The following is a 22,289-nucleotide window of genomic DNA, read 5'->3' as shown; positions in this document are numbered from 1 at the left end:
TTCTCAGGGATTGAACAGTATTTAGAAGCCAGGTCTCCTGTCTGAATTTTAGAACAGAAAAGAGCTTAATGTAGGGTAGTTACTCATAAGTACTATAAACAATTAAAGTAGTGAAGGAAATTTCCTTTCAAGCTTCATATTGATTCACCTCCAGCTTTGAAGATTTGAAAGGTCATCACATTGCTCAATAATAACACTTGATCTTGAATGCTGAAAATTTAATATAGAGCATAAGATGCAGAGATCAATATTTGATGTGGAGGAGTCTCAGTTATTGGCTGTTCATCCCCAGACCTCAAAATGAAATGAAGAAATGAATAAGTGCAAGAAATAATTTTTCTTAAATTCCTTTTAAGGTATGTAGATGATGGCTAAAAGAAAGCAAAGAAAAATTTTAAAAATTATGTCATTATTTCCTGTTCTTTTAGTCCCACCCATCCTTTCCATTGATGCCTTATAGCTTTCTCTTTGCTTATCTCAAGTAGGCCCATCTTTTATGACCCAAGATAAAGGTACTTTTTGTTGATTTTCTTCATACACAAAATAGGGGAACCATGATCATGCCCTATTGCTTCTCTATATGTTAAGGAATACAGAAAGAATGGGAGAAAGAGAAAAAAAAAAAAAAACACAGACTACTCGTTCCACAGTAGGAATGAGGGTGCCAGAATTGTCCTGAACATTTTCCAAAGATTGATTTATGAAAACTTAGTCCCATGAGGTACTCTGATAAACACGGGTTTTCAACAGTCAAGTGTAGTTAGGAAATGCTGTGAGCACTTGGTGTACCCCTCCTGGAAACTCGCCACTCACTGTAGCACACTAAATGCTCAGAGAAGTCCTATCCTAAGGTAACTGGATTGACTTAACCAGATTGAGTCATGTCCCTTTATCTCCTACTTCCATATTGTATCAGTTCTTACTTTAAAGCTGGACTTAATTGTGGAGTAAAATGTGCATGAACGCACTAGAAATGGTTTTATGCCTCTTTTGATCAAACAATATTGTCTTAAATATTGTCTGACAAGGGTTTAAATGCTATATGAGAATTAATCATTGAAACCAATGCTTTGAGGACTTTTCTCAAATATCAAATAGTAGTGTTAGCATTTAACAGGCAATCAACAAAGACTTCCTTTAATAATGTATTTGCTGTTATTAAATTTCATGTGCAATTTTAAACTGTGCCATATTTTTTTTTGGTAAAATACTCTTATTGTTTTGTTATTGTGGTTGAAATTAAGTAGTACTGATTAGCCAAAACAAATGATTTAATTTTATTATGATATTTCAATGATATTTGGTTGAATTTGTCATGATCAAACTTGATGAGTTGTTATAACTTACATTAATAAAATGGAAATTAATCCAACCCAGAGATAAGACTGGGAAGCAAAAGCTAAAGGCATTTTCAAGTCATTTGGATTAAAATTTGGGTTGTTTCTTCTAATTTTTGTTGACTTTAAAATAAGAACAGTCTTATTTTGCTGTTTCTAAATTCAAAGATTTATATATGTGCAAAGAATAAAATAAACATTGCTGGTTTTATATACAATAAAGCAAAATTGTGTGTTTTTCAACATAAATAGAGATGAGAAGTTTTAATACAGTAGAAAGTAGCTAATTAACTGTCAACTTATTAACATGGGGATGAACTGTTACTTTTAACATTCGTCATGTAAGAGAGGATTTTTAATGTGCACATTAAAATTGGCAGAAATATTTTGAAATCATCCCTTTTAGGGTTATTACTGATTGTTATAAATCCTCTTGACATTTTTTTTCAGGAACATATTCTTCTTTATTATGCACAATGCTTGAAACTTGTTATATTTATAAATAAAGTCATGTCTAGCATTGGTTCTTGTTTCCCATGTCAATCCAGATGCTCATCTTGCAGGCAATTATTTCTGGGTTTATTTCCCACCAAGGATTTGTCTTTTTCCAGAGTGCCCATTATGCACATCTTATAACTATAATCTGTCTGAGTTAGATCTGACCAATAATGATGGAGCAATTCACTGGTAGGGAATTCTTTTTCACAATTACCACCTTCCTGAGAAATTGCCCGCATTAGAAGGCTGTGCTATACAAAATCTTTTAGCAGGGAAACATTTACATCATCAATATTTCTTAACTTGCTTGTCTCCAGACTCCAACACAAATACCTAAAATAAATACAGCACCAATTATGTGAAAACTGAAAGATGCCTTGCTTATCCTATTTTTCCTTCTTTTTTAACTTACAGATGTCATCCATACTGTAGGACCAATAGCCAGAGGGCATATTAATGGTTCCCACAAGGAAGACCTTGCAAATTGCTATAAATCATCTCTGAAGCTGGTGAAAGAAAACAACATCCGATCAGTTGTAAGTACTTTCATGTTCCAAATTACTGATTCTTTTTAGCCTTTATGGTTTGGAAATCAATCTTGTCCACAAAGAGGTAGTAAACCATTTCCAAAATATCTAACGGAAGTCTAAGGATCCTAGTAAATTATGTAGCCTATTTTGTTGTGTTCCTCAAATATTTTTTGAATTGTCATGGTGTTCCAGGATTTAAAATTATAGAATCATAGAATTGGAGTCATCTCATGTACTTTTTTCTTTTCATTTTGCCATTTACTTTTTTGGAAAAAAGCAAATATTATGGTGGCCAATAGATTTAAAGAAGAAAAATAGCAAGTTCTGAGTTTATTATAATATTGCACAATTATTACTTACTGCTGATATGTTTATGCATTTTAGAGCTCAGTTTAATCTCTGTTTACATTGTGAATGTGTGTATACAACACACACACACAAATATATGTCTTTGGGAATGGCTCATTTTGCAGAAATTTATTCCATGTGTATCTATTAACCAGAAAGTTGTTACTCTTAGGTTTATTTTATTCTCCTTAAACTTACATTCTCTAGCTGGGTATGCCACATGCCTTCTAAGTTTTATTAGTTTAGACAGAGTTCAGAAAATGTGGCTCTAATCTGTTTCCTCACAAGTAGGCTAACATGAAAGGAATTCTCTTCTGGCTGGATTTGGAGGGTATTTATCCACCTGTTTTTCTTTTGTAGCATGCCCTACCTTTATTGCATCGCAGTTATCCTAGGAAAATAAAATTTTGAGAGTAGTAGATTGTAAATATCAAATAATAAGTTAAATTGGCTGGAATTCTCCCCCTCCCCCCAGTTTTCCCCCTACACAGTTTATAACTTTGTTGAAATTGTAGGGTAGAAAGATAATTAAATACTTGACTTCTTAGCAGACTGAATAGATGACGATTCCTTGGGAATTCACAAAGTGGTAGTTTTATTATTTGCATGAAGGAACATTGAGAATCAGACATATTTAGATAACACTGGATGATTGCTATGCTTTTCATGCATCATTATAATCATGAAGTGCTGTTTTCATTGCAACATGGATGAGTTTGCCTGAAATAAGAAAAAAAAAGCTTTTGTGAGTCAAGTTCACAACCATTTTAATATTTGCATAATTATTAACAGAGCTGGATGTTTCATTTCATTCTTTGATTTTTTAAAAGTTTCTATTTGCAAATCGTTAATATGTAAGATCCTATTCTTGTCTTAGAGGAAAAAGCTGAAGTTCAAATAGAGTTGAGCAAAGTAAACTGTGAAGCCAGTTGGTTAATTTTGTTCTCTATAGGAAAATAAGGAAAATCGAAACAGGTGAACACATTCAGGGAATAATTAAAATTTTGTCAATATGGCTTATTGATTTAAAAAGGCAAGGGGTTGAAGTGCTTGGAAAATGGATGTGTATAGGAGTTTCCAACTTGGAGAATATGGATTTTGAGACCTGAAGAGAATTTGCTAATGAATTCAATGGCATCTCTAATGATTTATTTTTAAAAGGCCAGATAACATGAGCAGATACCCACTAGAAAAAGTGTAAAAGCAGCACTTGCCCTTTTCATCAGGAAGTAAGCACCCCCGATTATGATGATCTTAAAACAGTCTTATCTGCTGTTAGTGCTATTTTCTGCCATCAGATAAGGAGTAGAAGAATTATAGACTAAGCTAACTTTTATCAAATACTCTATTCATCTTGGTTAGGTCTCCTTTTAACATATTTGATGATGATTCCAAAGGGTCACTTATATGCTATTTGAATACAATTAGCAGATAGTGCTGAACTGCATTCATTTCAATATTAATAAATAAAAAATAGAAAATATATAAGAACTAAGAAGAAAAATGGCCAGCTAAATTAATCGCTGTTATTGCATGATTCGCTAGAGTGGCCATCAAGTGTTGTCTCTTATTCATGTGAATCAAAAATCTCTTTTCTTTGCTTTTTTTTTTTCCTTGTTTCCCTCTTTCCCTTTCTTTGAAGGAGGAGATGAAGATTTCTGTTTTATACAGTAAACCATGTTCTTGACCACTATTAAATAAGTAATAATGCTAAAGACATAAAGAGTTGATTTTGGGGGGGGGATTGGATATTCTTAGAAATATGATTATGAGTGGAGATATATTTTCTGGTACAGGTTTAAACTTCTAAATTTATTGTAACATCACAATAGATGGGTAGGGTGGTTGATATAAAAAATTGCTTATGAAGATGAAAATTAACTTGACCCAATCTGTATGTATGTGCTATGTGCAAAAAATTTCTCATAAAGTCTTTGACTAGAGTGCCTTAGTGTTTGCCTTCATGCTTTATGATTTGGTAATTTAATAGATGGATATCATTTTACTTTGAAATATGTTCTAGACACAGAGACACAGACCTCCGGATATTTTCTGCATTATTTATTGATGTTTTTAAACCAGAACAAATTATTATAAAGTATGCAATTAATACATTTATTTAAGCAATTAAAACTAGAGCTAATGTTACTAATGCTATCTTATTTGTAATCATTAATAGCATAATTGATAATACTACCAAGTTATTTCTATGTTGACCACAGAACACTGCATAGAATTTTATTGTTTAGTAGATGCATTAAATTAAATTATATTCTGTCACCATCTATAACTGTTTTAAATGTATAGTCTAAATTTTAACCTAAATATATTCTCTTATTAATATGGCTTCTCCTCCCTGCACTGTTTAACGTCAAGCTACAAAAAGTGAGTGCAGAATAAATAGTTAAATTGGGTAACAGATATGTAAGAACATAGCTGGAAGGTAATATGACAAATACTATAATGCAGGCGCATTAGTTTTTTGGTGTGGATCAACTATACTGTTTTGTAGCTACAAATAAAATTACAATGCCAGTTTCTCAATTGCAGAATCCTTAGCTTATGGACAGTCCTTCACCTTGTAACTGTACAACTTGGGCCTCACAACTTCCTCAGTAAAGAACAGAGAATTTGCAAAATCATGCATGAGCATTTAGTTGCCTCTGTGTAGAAGGGACACATCATTTCTGCTTCCATTTCATTGGCTAAATCCATTCAGGTAGTCCTACTTAAGTGCTAGGGAGATGCCCACAAATAAGTTAAATGTTTGATAAAGACCCCTGGGGCTGGCAGCGTGGCTCACTTGGTTAATCCTCCGCCTGCAGCGCCGGCATCCCATATGGGCTCCGGGTTCTAGTCCCGGTTGCTCCTCTTCCAGTCCAGCTCTCTGCTGTGGCCCGGGAGTGCAGTGGAGGATGGCCCAAGTGCTTGGGCCCCTGCACCCGCATGGGAGACCAGGAAAAAGCACCTGGCTCCTGGCTTCAGATCGATGCAGTGCTGGCCACTGAGGCCATTTGGAGAGTGAATCAACAGAAGGAAGACCTTTCTCTCTGTCTCTCTCTCACTGTCTATGACTCTACCTGTCAAATAAATTAAAAAATATATAAAAAATGCAAAACTAAAATAAAAAGATAAACACCCCTTTTCTGTTAAAGTTAAAGGGTTTTGGGGATGATGAAAGACAGAACAAGATACTGGTTTTTAGTCTAATTTTTCTAAAGGAATAGGTCCTTTAGGTTTTTACTGGAAAATGTAATGGACATTCATTTAATAAATACTAATAAGACCTTCCAAGATGTGACTAGCTGTCATCTAACACATGAGGATATAGTGATTGCCTTTGGCCGTATAATTTATCTGTATCTCATAACCATCAGATGAGTAAATAGCCAAGATCATCATATTCATTGTATAATGTGAGAATATTCTGCAAGTTTTTTTTTTTTTTCATTACTTTTAAGCATCTTCCCACAGATGCCTGAAACTCTGTAATTCATTAGTAATGGATAATGGCCAGGCATTATTCCTTCATTGTGATTTCCCTTTAAAATGCAAATACTCCTGAGATCAGTAGATAATTAATTTCATAGTACCTTAATATGAAGGAATTTATCAAATTACTTTTCACTTCTGAGCAGGGTAATTTAGAAAATGATAAAAGTACTGAGCTCTCCTCAGCCTAGGGGGAGGAGAATTGGAAGAGGGTCTGAAGGGAGGTAGAGAGAAACAGAAAACAGAGATTATAGATAAATTTCAATTACCTCTCAGTTTTGCTAGAGGGAAAACATTTTTTTAAACAGATGGGAGGGAAATGTTACAGTCACTCATAATTATCTAGAAAGGAAAGTAGAGATTTGGGTTCTGAATATGTTGTTGATAAAACTTTTCATAATGAAAAATTACTGTTCCTCTTATTAATTTAGGAAAATGTCCCAACACATTTTGCTCCTTTATCCATCCTTTGTAAAGGCTTTTATTTTTCTAATATCTACTTGCATGTTTGATTTAGGTAACAAAAGACAAGAAAAATTAGCTAATAAATCTAATGTTTCTTTTTGCATTGGCATTTCTCTTCTATTAATGACTATTTGACACAGCCTTATTTTTATCCGGGATTATTTTTTCTTTAAGACTTATTTATTTATTAGTATGGCAGAGTGAGAGAGAGTGGGAGAGACACAGATGAAGAAAGATAGAGAGAGGAAGAGGTCTTCTATCTGCTGTTTCACTCCCCAAATGCCTGTATCAGCCAGGGCAGGCTGAAGCTGAAGTTAGGAGCCAGGAACTTCATTTGGGTTTCCCATGTGAGTGGCAGTAACCCAAGTATTAGGGCCATCATCTACTGTCTCCCATGCACATTAATAGGAAGCTGACTTGGAAATAGAGACAGGACATGATCCTAGGAACTCCAGTATGGATGCCAGCATACCAAGCAGTGGCTTCATCTTCTGTGTCACAATGCCTGCCCACAGGGACTGTTTTAATTGAGCATTTTAATCAAGATTATTCTTCCAGTTTTACCATAAAGAAAAAAAAATATGGATCCATCTATTGTGCTATCCAGACTTAGTTTGTGCTATTTTCATTTTTTAATAAGATATATTTATTTATTTGAAAATCAGAGTAACACAGAGGGAGTAGGAAAGGCAGTGAGAGTGAGAAAGGTCTTCCATCTGCTGGTTCACTCCCCAGTTGGCTGTAATGGCTGGAGCTGCGCCAATCCAAAACCAGGAGCCAGAAGCTCCCTCTGAGTCTCCCACGTGGGTGCAGGGGTCCAAGGACTTGGGCCATCTTCTACTGTTTTCCCAAGCCATAACAGAGAGAGCTGTATTGGAAGTGGAGTAGCCAGGACTCGAACCAGGGCCCATATGGGATGCCAGCACCACAGGTGGCAGCTTTACCTGCTATGCCACAGCATCAGCCCCACAATTTTTATTTTTTAAAAATATTTATTTATTTGAAAGTCAGAGTTACACACAGAGAGAAGGAGAGGCAGAGAGAAAGAGAGAGAGAAAGAGAGAGAGAGAGAGAGAATCTTCCATCCACTGGTTCACTCCCCAGTTGGCCACAAGGGCAGGAACTGCGCTGATCTGAAGCCAGGAGCCAGGAGTTTCCTCCGGGTCTCCCTTGTGGGTTCCAGGTCCCAAGAACTTGGGCCATCCTCCACTGCTTTCTCAGGCCACAGCAGAGAGCAGAGAGTTGGATCAGGCGTGGAGTAGGCGGGTCTTGAACCGATGCCCACATGGGATGCTGGCACTGCATGTGGTGGCTTTACCCTCTACGCCACAGTGCCAGCCCCTTCCCATAAGTCCAGAAATTTTTTTATTTCTCTTTTGACTTCTTCTATGACCTACTGTTCATTCAGGAGCATGTTGTTCAGCCTCCATGTCTTTGCATGTGATCTAGATTCCTGAGTTGTTGACTTCCAGCTTCATTCCATTGTGGTTGGAGAAGATGCATGGTATGACTTTGATTTTTTTGGATTTGCTGAGACTTGCTTTATGGCTTAGCATATGATCTAATTTAGAGAAAGTTCCATGCACTCATGAGAAGAATGTGTTCTGCCATTGTGGGGTGAAAAGTTCTGCAGATATCCATTAAGTCTATTTGGTCTATAGTGTCAATTAACTGTTGTTTCCTTGCCGATTTTCTGTCTGGCTGATCTGGCCATTGCTGAAAGTGGGGTATTGAGGCCCCCCCATTACTATATTGTACTGGAGTCTGTATCTCCCTTTAGATACATTAACATTTCTGTTAAATTGCCAGGTGCCCTATAATTATAATTGTAATTAGTTATATCTTCCTGTTGAATTGATCCTTTCATCATTACATAGTGCCCTTCTTCATCTCTTTTAACAGTTTTTATGTTTACGTCTATTTTGTCTGATATTAGGCTGGCAACACCAGCTTTTCATTGGTTTCTCTTAGCATGGAATACTTTTTCCATCCTTTCACTTTCAGTCTGTGTCTATCTTTGTTGGTGAGATGTGTTTCTTATAGGCAGCAAATAGATGGGTTTTATATTTTAATCCATTCAGCCAGTCTGTATCTTTAAACTGGAGAATTGAGGCCATTTACATTTAAGATGACTATTGATAAGTAAGGACTTGGCCCTGGCATTTTTCCGTAAATATCCCTATTGTTTACTTTGAATTTCTTTTGTACTTTTACTGATTTTCTGCCTTCTCATTCTTTCATAATGATGGCTATCTTTCTGTAAGCATTTTTTGTAAGGCTTCATGTTTAGTGACAAATTATTTCAATTTCTGTTTGTTATAGAAGGTCTTTAGTTCACCTTCATTCATAAATGAGAGCTTTTCAGTGTACAGTATTCTAGGTTGACTTTTTTTTTCTTAAGACTTGGAGTATGTCTAGCATTTCTCTTCTAGTCTATAGGGTTTCTGATGAGAAGTCAGCTGTGAGTCTAATTGGAGTTCCTCTGAAAGTAATCTAGTGTTTCTCTAGTGCACATTTTTAAATTTTTTTTAACTTTTATTTAATGAATATAAATTTCCAAAGTACAGCTTATGGATTATAATGGCTTCCCCCCCCCATAACTTCCCTCCCACCCACAACCCTCCCCTTTCCCGCTCCCTCTCCCCTTCCATTCACATCAAGATTCATTTTCAATTCTCTTTATATACAGAAGATCAGTTTAGTATATATTAAGTAAAGATTTCAACAGTTTGCCCTCACATAGCAACACCAAGTGAAAAATACTGTTGGAGTACTAGTTATAGCATTAAATTATAATGTACAGCACATTAAGGACAGAGATCTTACATGATATTTTTTTAAGAATTGATTAATTTTCTATGCAATTTCCAATTTACCACCAAGTTTTTTTTTCATTTTCAATTATCTTTATATACAGAAGATCGATTCAGTATATACTAAGTAAAGATTTCATCAGTTTGCACCCACACAGAAACACAAGGTGTAAACATACTGTTTCAGTACTAGTTATAGCATTACTTCACATTGGACAACACATTAAGGACAGAACCCACATGAGACGTAAATACACAGTGACTCCTGTTGTTGATTTAACAATTTGACACTCTTGTTTATGGCGTCAGTAATCTCCCTAGGCTCTAGTCATGAGTTGCCGAGGCTATGGAAGCCTTTAGGGTTCGTCGACTTTGATCTTATTCCGACAGGGTCATAGTCAAAGTGGAAGTTCTCTCCTCCCTTCAGAGAAAGGTACCTCCTTCTTTGATGGCCCCATTCTTTCCTCTAGTGCACATTTTAGAATCTTTTATTTATGTCTGTGGAAAGTTTGACTACAATGTGTCTTGGTAAAGATCCTTTCTGGTCATGTCAGGAGTTCTATATGCTTCCTCTATTTAGACCTTCCTTTCTTTCTCCAAATTGTGGAAGTTTTCTGTAATTATTTCACTAAATAGGCCTGCTAGTCCATTCTCTTTCCACAGTTTTAGGATCTCCTGAAACTTGTCATTGGGTCATTTGATAGTATCCCATAAATTTCCAAAACTTTTTAAAATTTTCTATTTTCTTCTTGTTATTTTTTATCTGAATGTAATATTTCCAAATTTTGTCTTCTAGTTTGCATATTCTTTCTTCTGCCTCATTAACTCTGTTGTTAAGGCTTTCCATCTCTTTTTATTTGGTCTGTTGAATTCATCATTTGTAATATTTCATTTTGATTTCTCTCTAGAATCTCAATTTCATGGGAAGAATTTCATTTATATCATGTAGGGCTTTCTTTAGTTCATGGATTTGTTCCTAAATGCTTTTGATTCATCCTTTCATTAAATTTTTGAATTCCATTTCCAGCATTTCCTAAATCTCTTAATTTTCCCATTCTAATACTGAAATGTTTTGTGTTCCTTTGGATTATTGAGATGAGAGGCAGTATGGTATCTTCCTTGTTCTTCTTGAATTTGTGCTCAGGCATTTGTGGGGTTGGTTTTTGTTTCTTTCCTCTGATTGCTTTTATCTGAGCTGTGGCTTAGTGGAATATTTGCACTTTCAGTGAATACCAAGAGGTGTGTTGTGGGTATGGCCAGGAAGCTATGGTCAGTGCTCCAGAGGGGGATGAATATCCAAGGTAACACCCAAATTGGGCATGGTACAGCTCAATACCCAGCTTCACCCTGTACCGTCTCACATAACCAACAAGTCCCCACAGTCTCAGCACTGAAAGTTCCCACAGTCTCTGCCCTGCCAGCTTGACCAGTCAACAGAGAGGCAGATGTTCCCTGAGGCAGCTCCACCTACGTGTCTTGATCCCAGGAGGCTGCAGCTGCCACACTGTCTCTCTCTCTCCTCTCTCTCTCTCTCTCTCTCTCTCTCTCTCTCTCTCTCTCTTTCTCTCTCTCTCTCTCTTTCTCTCCTCTCTCTCCTGTCTCTGCTGCTCTGTCTTTTGAATAAGTAAATAAAGCATAAAGCAAAAAGAGAACTACTCAGTACTAATATAGATCCCTCAAAGATAGATGATGTTCCCTCCATGAGTCATAGACCTTGAGAAGTATCACTTCTAGTGGAAAAGACGGCGGACTTGCAAATTCAGTGCTACCTCCAGACATTATGACGATAAGCAATTTTGGAATTCTACACTTAATTGTTTCACTATAGGGTAGGTTTTCATTTTAAGGCGTAGTCAAGTGAATCTTATTTTCTTATATAAGTTCTCTTCGAAGAGGGTTTCCATGGCAATGAGTTCTCAGCCAGAAATTCTTAAATGTTGGTTTTATTTCATTATCTGAGTTTCCATAATAGGCCACATCAATCAAAGCAGTCGCTTATTCAAGGAGACTTACAAAGCTGACCCTTTAATTTGGTGTCTGCTCCTCTGCCTACCTTGACGTCACTGTTTCCCAGCCAGCTCTTCTCAAAGGACCCTCTTCTGCTGAGCACTCTGTTTGATCATCTTTTCTAGTTTCTTTTTAGGTAACATCTCGTCTTGGTTCTCAGATGTCTTATTTATAAAGGATGATCCCACATCTCTGGGTCTGTCCTAGTTGAGATTTGAACAGCTATATGGCTAATGATCCTATTAATAACTACCAACAACACATGCATTTTTACATTTGGACCTCACTTTACAGTTTACAACAATACATGCATATATATCATCTCATTTGTTATTCAGATTCTCTGGCTGGCTGCCCCTGTTTCTTTGATTAGCTCAACAGGGAAGTGAAATTGGGATGTTTTCTTTCCTACTTCCTTCTGCACCACCATTGGTAAGATCCCATATTTGGGCCTAGAATCTATTGGTAGTTGTACTCTGAGGGAGTTATTATTACTAGGAGTGACCCAGAATATGCATCAGGGATGAGGAGGCAAAAAAGAAAAGAGTGATGGTAAATGCACAGAATGATGCTTGGGTAACAGATAGTTATGCACCCACACCCGAATTTGCAGCTATTGTAGATGTAGTATCTTACAGTAGCCACACCAGAGATGATTTGAGTTACAGGGATAAGATCAGTCATCTATCTAAGGAATATAAGAAGAATAGCTAATGGTTTTGAGTCCTCACTCTGTGCCATGCACTATGTATTTTTCATTTAAGCCTCAAAACAATCTTGAGCTAGAAAGAGATGTTTCTTCCATTTTACAGGTGAGGACAATGAACCAGGAGGACAGTAAGGAAAATGGCCTAAGGTCTTACCTCAAGCATAAAAAATGTAGGTAGGATTTAAACTGAAGTAGTCTAAATCTAGTGGCCTTAGCCACTGTGCTATTCCTGCTCACGTTCCTCTGTTGTTGTGTGGCTTGTCTAAGCCAGCAATTCTCAGTGGTACTATGGCCCTCTAGGGAACTGTTTGTGAGGCTGATTTTGGGCAATGGCCCAACTGGGGGATGTCACTAGCAGTTTGTAGGCAGTGACAGGAATGCTGCAACATCTGGGCTGGCTAAGCACTCCATCCCAGACATTGTTTTAAGGTCTTGCTAGACAGTCATATAAGTGAAAACGCTCTTACGAATAACATACTGCAAAACAAAGCCTTTCTTTTTCTTTCAATATAAACAGAACTACCATAAAAATTATGGAAAGGTTGAACTTAGTTTGCTTAGAGCTTTACTAAAGTGCCTGAGAAAATGATGTCAATTGCTGGCTACTTGAGGCAGGGCAGTTGAGTCCCCAACTCGTTGCACCTGTTTGAGACAGCATTTTTAGTTGTTTTATTTTTCTTTTTAAAGATTGATGTGACTTATTTTAAAGGCAGAGTTGCAGAGAGAGAAAGAGGGATACCCACACAAACATAGACAAACACAGAAAGAGTGAGAGGAAACGAGAGAGAGAGAGAAAAAGAGAGAGAGAGAGAGAGAGAGAGAGAGAGAGAATCTTCCATCTGCTCGTTTACTCTCCAAGTGGCTACAACAGCCAGGACTGGGCCAGGCCAAAGCCGGGAAATGGAAATCCATTGAGGTCTCCCACATAGGTAGCAAGGGCCCAAATATTTGGATCATATTTTGCTGCTTTCTCAGGAGTATTAGCTAGTAGCTAGTGGAGCAGTCGGATGTAGAACTGGTGCTCATATGGATGCCAACATTACAGACCCTGGCTTCACTAACTACTTTAATGCTTCCTCAATTATTTTTTTCTTAGTTCTTCTGTGAAGGGAAGTAAATATCTGACTTCTTCACTACATGTTCTAGTGTAGTCATACCTGTCTTTACATGTTGAAAATGGAATTTTATAGCTGGCGCTGCCGTAGCTCAATAGGCCAATCCTCCGCCTGTGGCGCCAGCACACCAGGTTCTAGTCCCGGTTGGGGCGCCGGATTCTGTCCCGGTTGCTCCTCTTCCAGTCCAGCTCTCTGCTGTGGCCCGGGAGTGCAGTGGAGGATGGCCCACGTGCTTGGGCCCTGCACCCACATGGGAGACCAGGATAAGCACCTGGCTCCTGCCTTCGGATCAGCACAGTGCGCCGGCTGCAGCGGCCATTGGGGGTAAACCAACAGGAAAAAAGGAACACCTTTCTCTCTGTCTCTCTCTCACTGTCCACTCTGCCTGTCAAAAAAAAAATGGAATTTTATGATAATCACCTTCCTTTTAATATCTCTTTCACATTAATCTATGGCACTTCATTGATTTTTTAAAAAAAATTCTAGTGTCCCTCTTGAAGCAGACCCCACGATGTGGATTTGTGTACAAATATTTTAATTAGGTGGCAGTGTCCAGAATTACCAAAGAAGAAGTGTAGAAGAGAAAAAGGAAAGGAAAGGCAGCCGAGAGAGGGGTGGAGCAGGTTATCAAGCAAGTTACCCTGTGGGTGGTCCTTCTGGGAAATCAGGGTAGCATGTAGAACATTCTGGGAGTTGGCACATCTGTAGTAGAAGGAAAGTTGGGCTATTGAGTTTCTACCCCATTGGTTGCCTAAGGACTGCTCTTGAGGTATTTAGTACTCAGCATTTCTGGTCTGCCCTTAGTGTAGGCTGAGAGAGACAGTGCTATGCAAAAAGTGGTATCAAGACTATTTGCTGAAGGATGTGGTGGGTAGGTAAGTACTGCAACAATAAATCCTCATCAGATAAGGGTGGCATATTGACACTTTCTGCTTCATCATGTATGTGGGAGTTTTACAATTTATAGATGCCATTTTAAGTGGTCTTTACAAAATATTTGTTATTAAAAGAGAGTGTCGGGTCTGATTTTTATTATTTTTCAATTTTTATTAATATAAAGAACAAATTTCATGTATTTCATATGTATTCTAAGAAAATAACCATACTGCCCTCCCTTCCTGTCTTCCTCCCTCAACCCCCTTCTTCTTTTCTTTCTTTTTCTCTTTAATTTTTCCAAAACACAATTTCCACTATATAATTTCATCCACTATATAATCATAGGCTTAATATACAACTAAACATAATATTCAATAAATGAAAAGTAGAAAGACCATAGTTCCACAGAAGTATGAACAAGCATTAAAAAGTACACTTAAATCTCATGATGTCCATATCATTCCGACATTTTTTGTATTTTTTTCAAAATCTCATATTTGTATTTTGTATTAACTACCACGTATAAGAGAAAGATAATTTAGTATATTTTAACAGCAAAGTTACAGGAAAGTTACAGAAGACAGACAACAACATTAAAAACATATACTTACATGTAGGAAAACTCAAAAACTATGGTGAATGGATGAACATACTGTATGATAAAATGCTACAAATACCATGTATTTTATGCCATTACAATTTTTGCTTGTTAAAAAAACAAATTTCTCATTGTTCAGAACAATTTAATGGATTATATATTTGTTATATATTTATGTAAATAATATAAACATAAATTTATATATTTGTTATATATTTATATAAATAATAATATAAATATAAATGTAAATTTATGTATTTATTATATATTTATATGTATTATAATTGTTATAAATTTGTACTGCTAAAACATCTTGATTTGCATTAATGACTTGACATTCTCACATTTCTATTAAAAACTCACAAATTAAAATGGAAAAATTATCAATTCCTGATTTCTGTCCCCTGGTTTTCTCCTTGTAAGGAAAAAAGTTTTTTTTTATTTAATGCAATATTTCCTACCATAGTGTATTCATAGCATATTCTCTACATATATGGTGGGCTATCTGGAGATCTTTGTGCACAATTGTTACGTGTTTGAAATGGACAACACAAAGGTTGGTATCTTCACTAAGGCGAACCAGGTAGGCTTCATTTGCCTCATGTAAAGCATTAATAGCTGTGCTCTGAAAGCACTGATCTGTTTTGAGGTCCTGAGTAATCTCTTCCCAGAGGCTGGGGGAAGATTTTGCAATACAGAAGTTCAGCGGATAAAGTCCTATTTCATGGAGCACCACACTACCTGCCCTGAACCAATTAGATTCTTTACCCTTCTACGCAAGGATGTACTCTTGTGAGTGGCTTTTGTAGCCAGTTGCTTCCTGGGTGAGGACGATCTGCTTTGTATAAGCATAGAAACCTCTTCACTTCCTCTCCTTATCCTTGGGCTAGAGTTCTGTAAGGCAGAGGTAGTGCTGGTTAGACAACAATAGTGACCATGCCCACTGGTTCCAACACAATTCAAGAACCACTGGTTCAAGTTAAGCAGAGTTTCTATTAAGGGCAAAGATATATTCAATATGCTAACCACGGGTTGCCCAAAGATTTTTATTCTTGAACTCAGCCACTCAAATTATCTGCTTCTTTGATTTAAGTATAGTGTGGTATAGATGTCACAAGGATGGTAATGAATGTGACAGGTGTTATAACCTATAGAATGCATGGAGTTATGAAAGTGAATGTAATGCTTAGCTAGTGAATAAAATGTATCACAATATTGTGTCACCTTAGTTGATTTTTTTTTTCAAGATTTCACATTAAAGTTTCATTCATCATGCAAATTGCAGAGTCAGCTACCCAAGGTTCATACACAAGAGCCTTCAGAACATTCATAGGGGCAGCATTGCGGCTCCGTGGCTTAAGCTGCCACCTGGGATGCCTATATCTATATGAGCACTTGTTTGGGTCCCAGATGCATTAGCTCCCTGCTAATGTGCCTGGGAAGGCCGTAGAAGATGCCCAAGTGCTTAGGCTGCTATAACCTACATGGGAGAACTGGATAGAGTTCATAGTTCCAGGCTTCTGACTTTGGCCTGGCCCATCCCTGGCTCTTACAGCCATATGGGGAGTAATCCAACAGATGGAAGATCTCTGTCTCTGTCCCTTTGCATTTCAAATAAATAAAAATAAATCTTAAAGATGTTCATGGAAAATGTGTATTATGAATATTTTGAATTTTTTCAAAACAAACATATTTTAATTACATTTTCCATAAATTTTCTGAAGAACCTTTGTATGTAAAATCATTCATCAAACAGAAGACAGATACTAAAAATAAGCATTTGGTTAGGAAGTTACCTTTCTTTTTATCACAATATAGGAATTCTTCAAATTGTGTCTTCTTTTGAAGTTTTAGGAAATATATTCCCTACAAAAATCTTAGAATGATTCTTCAATTCTTTTTGTAGGAGTGTCTGAAAATTTTGTTTCATCTTGTCTATAATTTGAAAGAATTATTTTTAGTAACTTGCATGTTCTTCAGATGCAAGTCTACTAGCAAAGACCAAGAAAACTATTTAAAATGCAAAAGGTCTTATATTTGGCTAGATTTGTCAGCTTAATTATTTTCAGTCCTTTTATCAGGCTAGGGAGCATTCACAGGTAAATCATTACGGATTTCTACAACAACGTCTTCCAGAGGAGAAATACTGGCCTAGTACACTGTCAAAGAAAGTATATTACAGTGAAATTTGTATAGAAACTGTAAACAGATTTGCAATGCAAGCTTTCATCTTGAGTGCTTTATTTTTCCCTGACCTGAGCAGCAGTTATTAGATCAGTGCATCATGAGGAAATAGTCAATTCAAAGCACGGAGCACAGAGGCCCAAGCCTGCCGTTAGATTTGAACAACTGAGCAATTTTGGCATATATCTAGAGGGTTAATAGTCTGGAGCAAAAACTATGGCTTTAAATTGTCCATTTTTTCTTATAAATGTTCAGATTTTTTTTTTAGGAAAGCCATTTCAATGTATAGAATTTAAGCCATTTGTAAGCTATTGAACTGAGAGATCAAGAGACCAAAGGAGCAAAAACAAATAAAACTAATAAAATGTTGGAAATAAAAATAAATCTGTCAGTGGCAAGAAAGCTCTTTGGACTTGTTTATGAGCAATTCAATGGAGCTGCAAAGAGGTTTTGTTTTGTTTGTATTTTTTCTAAAATGAAAGCATGTCATAGATTGGTTTTAGGCTACACTGGCTATCTTTGTTTATAGCATGTACACACAAACACACACATCAGCTTCTAAAAAGTATAAAAGGTGAAATATTGGCTTGGTTTTCAAGGACATGGGTTGGTTTTCAAGGAAGTGTTGCATTTGTAATTCTGAATTAAATTCAGTATATATTAACCACCTAGATGCTTTTAGTGTAGTATCTCCTCTTCTGAGCCCAGCCTCTAGAAATTTCCATGCTGCAAGTATACTAGAACATAAATTATCCCACAGGATACACAATAGGAGATCTTTTACATTTGTCCCTTTTATTTAAATATGTATGGATTTATTTGAAAGGCAGTTATAGAGGGAGAGGAGAGGAGAGTGGAGGGGAGGGGAAGGGAGGAGAGAGGAGGGGAGGGGAGAGAGGAGAGGGGAGAGAGGAGAGGAGAGGAGAAGAGAGGAGAGGAGAGGAAGGAAGGGGAGAGAGAGGAGAGGAGAGGAGAGGAGAAGAGAGGAGAGGAGAGGAAGGAAGGGGAGGGGAGAGGAGGGGAGAGGAGAGAGGAGAGGAGGGGAGGGGAGGAGAGGGAGCTCTTCCATCTGCTGACTCACTCCCAAATGACCACAACAGCTGCAGTTGGGCCAAGCTAAAATCAGGAGCTAGGAACTCCATCTGGGTTTCCCATGTGGGTGCAGGGGCCCAAGTCTTTGGGCCATCTTCCACTGCTCCTCCAGGTGCATTAGCAGGGAGCTGGATTGGAAGTGGAGCAACTGGAACTTGAACCAGCAGCCACATAAGTTGCTGGCTTTGCAGGTGGCAGCTTAACCCACTGCACAACACTGACCCTAGGAAGTCTTGTTGATTAAATTAGGAGTCATGACTTTCATACTTTATTGAACCAAAGGGAAAGAAGACATGAAGAAGATTGAGGTAGGTTAACACACTTAGGCTAGGTGAGGAATGAGGAAGATTGGCTTCCTCACTCATGGTGACACTGTGTTCACATGCCCTTGCTCTGTCTCATCTCAGCCTTCTTGATGATGATGTGGTGATAACAACCAGAATTGGTGTTTGAGCAAAGGAGCATGTACAGTGAGTACCTGTGGCCAATAATACATAATTGATCTATCAGAAAGACACAAGACAAGTATACCTGGCTAGCAGCTCATCAATTAGTTGCTGAATAGCAATGGATATTTTAACCTTTATTTCTTTGCCAGAGCAGTTACACAGCCAGTGAGACTATAATGAGTATATATAAATATATATATATCACATATTTTTATATATAATAGGAGGTTAGTTAAGGGATGTTATCCTGAAGGTGACATGAGTCATACTTAAGACTTGGCATTATCATATCTTTCTTTTTTTTAAAGATTTATTTTATTTATTTGAAAGACAGAGTTACAGAGAGAGGTAGAGACAGAGAGAGAGGTCTTCCATTGGCTGGGTCACTCCCCAGATGGCTGCAACAGCCGGAGCTACACCGATCTGAAGCCAGGAGATTCCTCCGGGTCTCCCATGTGGGTGCAGGGGCCCAAGGGCTTGGGTCATCTTCTACTGCTATCCCAGGCCATAGCAGAGAGCTGGATAGGAAGAAGAGCAGCTGGGACTAGAACCAGTGCCCATATGGGATGCCGGCGCTTCAGGCCAGGGCTTCAGCCTGCTGCACCACAACGCCAGCCTCGATACCTTTCTATTTAGAGATAAAATTCTTGCTTGTTCCACCCTACTTATCACACAGCATTTCTTAGAGGTTATTAGCTTAGTACAAATATTAACATATTCTTGAATTGTGCCTATATTTCACAACCTACTTGCTTAGTTATTAATAATATTTAGTTAATGTTTCCTATAAAATTATGTATTTTCTCTTTATAACTTAATACTCTAAAATAACACAACAGGCACATTACACTTGTTGTATATGATGGAATGACAAATAGTAAATGATTATTGCAACTGAGTGATGAGTCATGGTGCCATGGACTAAGTTGTGTTCCCCCAAAACACATATATGTATTGCAGTCCTAACCCACAGTGAGAGGTAAATATATGTAGAAGTGGTGATGATGCCAGGGCCATGAAGATATGAGTAGTACCTGTATGAGAAGAGAGAGAAAGCTTGCTTCTTCTCATTGTCTCCTTGCCTTGTGAGAATATAGCTAGAGAGCAGCCATCTGAGATTCAGGAAGGGAGACTCACAAGGAAACAAAATCTTCTGGAAGGCCGGCGCCGTGGCTTAACAGCCTAATCCTCCGCCTTGCGGCGCCGGCACACCGGGTTCTAGTCCCGGTCGGGGCGCCGGATTCTATCCCGGTTGCTCCTCTTCCAGGCCAGTTCTCTGCTATGGCCCGGGAAGGCAGTGGAGGATGGCCCAAGCTGCACCCGCATGGGAGACCAGGAGAAGCACTTGGCTCCTGGCTTCGGATTAGCTCAATGCACTGGCCGCAGTGGCCATTGGAGGGTGAACCAATGGCAAAAAGGAAGACCTTTCTCTCTGTCTCTCTCTCTCACTATCCACTCTACCTGTCGCAAAAAAAAAAAAAAAAAAAATCTTCTGGAGCCTTGATCTTGGACATCTCAATCTCCAGAACTATGAGAAATAATGAATTTCTGTTGTTTAAGTCACCATGTCAATGATATTTCATTATGGGATCCTGAGTGGATCAATAATAGGTATACTACCAACTCATTATACTATTTATTTTTATATGCTTGAAATTTTCCATGAAAAATAAGTTTTAAAATAGAAAAGAGAATGATAAATGATAACAGTATATACTTCCTAGAATTTTCATGAGGTTAATGAAGCAATATTTATAAAGTTCTCATAGACTACATAATAATATTCATTAATGGAAATTTATCAAAAAAAAGTGTGTACTAAACAGCTACTATGTTCCACTTTTCAGAGTAATTGGGATATGTCTTCCTTTGAAACTCTTACATTCTACAGACAACAATTTCCATCTTTTATTATTAGATGGCTCTGTAGCATTTCTAGGTGGTGTGATTTCTTATTACATTCTTGAAACATATTATTATTGTATTTTTTGCCTATTTCTGTTATTCCTAAGTCTTTGAAATGCTAAGAAGGTAATGAGTTGGGTATAGATTAAGCAAACAGCAGTTCTTTAAAGTGGTGATAACATATTAAGGAGACTCAAGAAGTTTATGGAAGATGCATGTTATCTTTGATTTCATTTTCCATAAACCTTTGAAGCCTCTTTATACATCCATAAAGATAGGTGATTATGTGGCCAGTCCTGTAAAGAAAGCACAACAGTGATTTCTTAGGATCAGGTTGTACTGGGCAGTCTGATGAATTTGTCAGAAAAGAGTCTGGAGGGACAAGTGAAGCAAAACCTTAGAACAATGAAAATACTCATGTGTGTTGCATTTTTTTCTGTGTGAAAATTAGATATTGAGGGTGTTATCCTAATTAAAAGGAATACATAGAATCAACGATAAGTCCTTGAAATTTGTTTTGTAATACTTGGCTACCACAGAAAGATAAGATCTGACAGGAACATATGGTTAGCCACACTGAGAACTAGGTGACATGTTCTACTACTTAAAATAGAACCATTTCTCCATCAGGTGCATGCTTCATGAAAGATGCTGAGCTGTATTTTTTCTAATGCCAACAAAATGACCATTATATGCCCCAAGATATGTATGAAGTATAAAGGGGAAGATGCTAACTTCATAATGGAGAAACCAAGCAGACCGTTCTTTAATCAAGTGATACATCAGTATCATGAAGAACTGTTCTTAAATCAAGTGATACATCAGTATCATGAAGCTGTTGATATGATGGACTAAGAAGGACAATATACTATTGCACAGGAGGGACATTTAATGAAATAATCAATACTCTTCAAAATTATATGTCATTAAACAAAAGGCAAGGTTAAGGTTATCTCTTTTTATATTGATAAGGTATATTCCACCAGTTGTTTTTGAAGTGTTAAAACAGCCTTGGATTCCTGGGAGAAACCGCATGTAGTCTTGATCTTAACATTTTGTTGGATTCATTTTGCTAACCACTTATTGAGGGTTTTTTGGGGGGGAGGGTGGGAACTGTTTTGTAAGAGATACTAGTTTTTCATTTTTCTTTCTTGTGATGTCTTTCACGTTTGTTTTCATAGAATGCTTTAAGAATTGTTAATTTCTATTTTGGGGGGAAGAGTTTGTAAAATGTTAGTATTAATTCTTTGAATGTTTGAAACTACACTTAATGGCTTTGAATATACTGCCTGAAAATATATTTATTTAGCTCATACTTGTGGTATCTAAGAAATGACAATAAATATGAAATAGTACTATCTTAGTAAAAAATGAAGAAAAGTAGAAACTCAAAGAATATATATTTTGCTTTTCTTAATTACAGATATTTATCTACAGGTTTTATTAATCCACAGTTGCTTTTCCAAATGTCACAATTTGTGTCCCCCAGGACACAGTCTGAGAGTGACTTTAGCAAACAGGAGATTGATATGGGAGTATTTTTACAATCAATATTTGCTTAAAGGAAGAAGAGGCAAAGTGGAAAGGAGAAATCAAGCAGGGAGGCATCTGGAATAGATTTTCTGCTTACTCCATTAGGAACTCTAAAGCTGAGGTAGCCCTTCAGAATTGCCTCAACGTGGTGTGAGGAATCCAGGCCTTACATTCTCATGCATTCACTCATCAGATCCAGGCTGCACCCAAGAAGGGATGTCATGGTGAGGTACCTTGCTTTCCTCAGTTACAGGCCATTTCTGGAGAGGGTTGACAGCTGGAGGCTTTCCACTGACAACATTGCAAGCAGCTAGAGAAATGTCTTTCCTGCAGCCTCT

General features: G+C 37.3%; 1 protein-coding gene across 1 annotated transcript in view; it reads left to right on the top strand.

The window, feature by feature from the left end:
- Nucleotides 1-2,269: 2,269 nt before the first annotated feature.
- LOC133767827 (ADP-ribose glycohydrolase MACROD2-like) overlaps nt 2,270-22,289 on the top strand; it is an 874,013-nt gene continuing 853,993 nt past the window's right edge. Inside the window, exon 1 of the mRNA XM_062202273.1 lies at nt 2,270-2,371. The gene's annotated coding sequence lies outside the window, so the exon portion shown is untranslated. The remainder of the gene's footprint in view (nt 2,372-22,289) is intronic.

Source organism: Lepus europaeus, chromosome 10, assembly GCF_033115175.1.
Source record: "Lepus europaeus isolate LE1 chromosome 10, mLepTim1.pri, whole genome shotgun sequence".
Classification (NCBI taxonomy): domain Eukaryota; kingdom Metazoa; phylum Chordata; class Mammalia; order Lagomorpha; family Leporidae; genus Lepus; species Lepus europaeus.
Note: the sequence above shows the minus strand (reverse complement) of the source record. Positions and strands in the feature narration are given on the sequence as shown.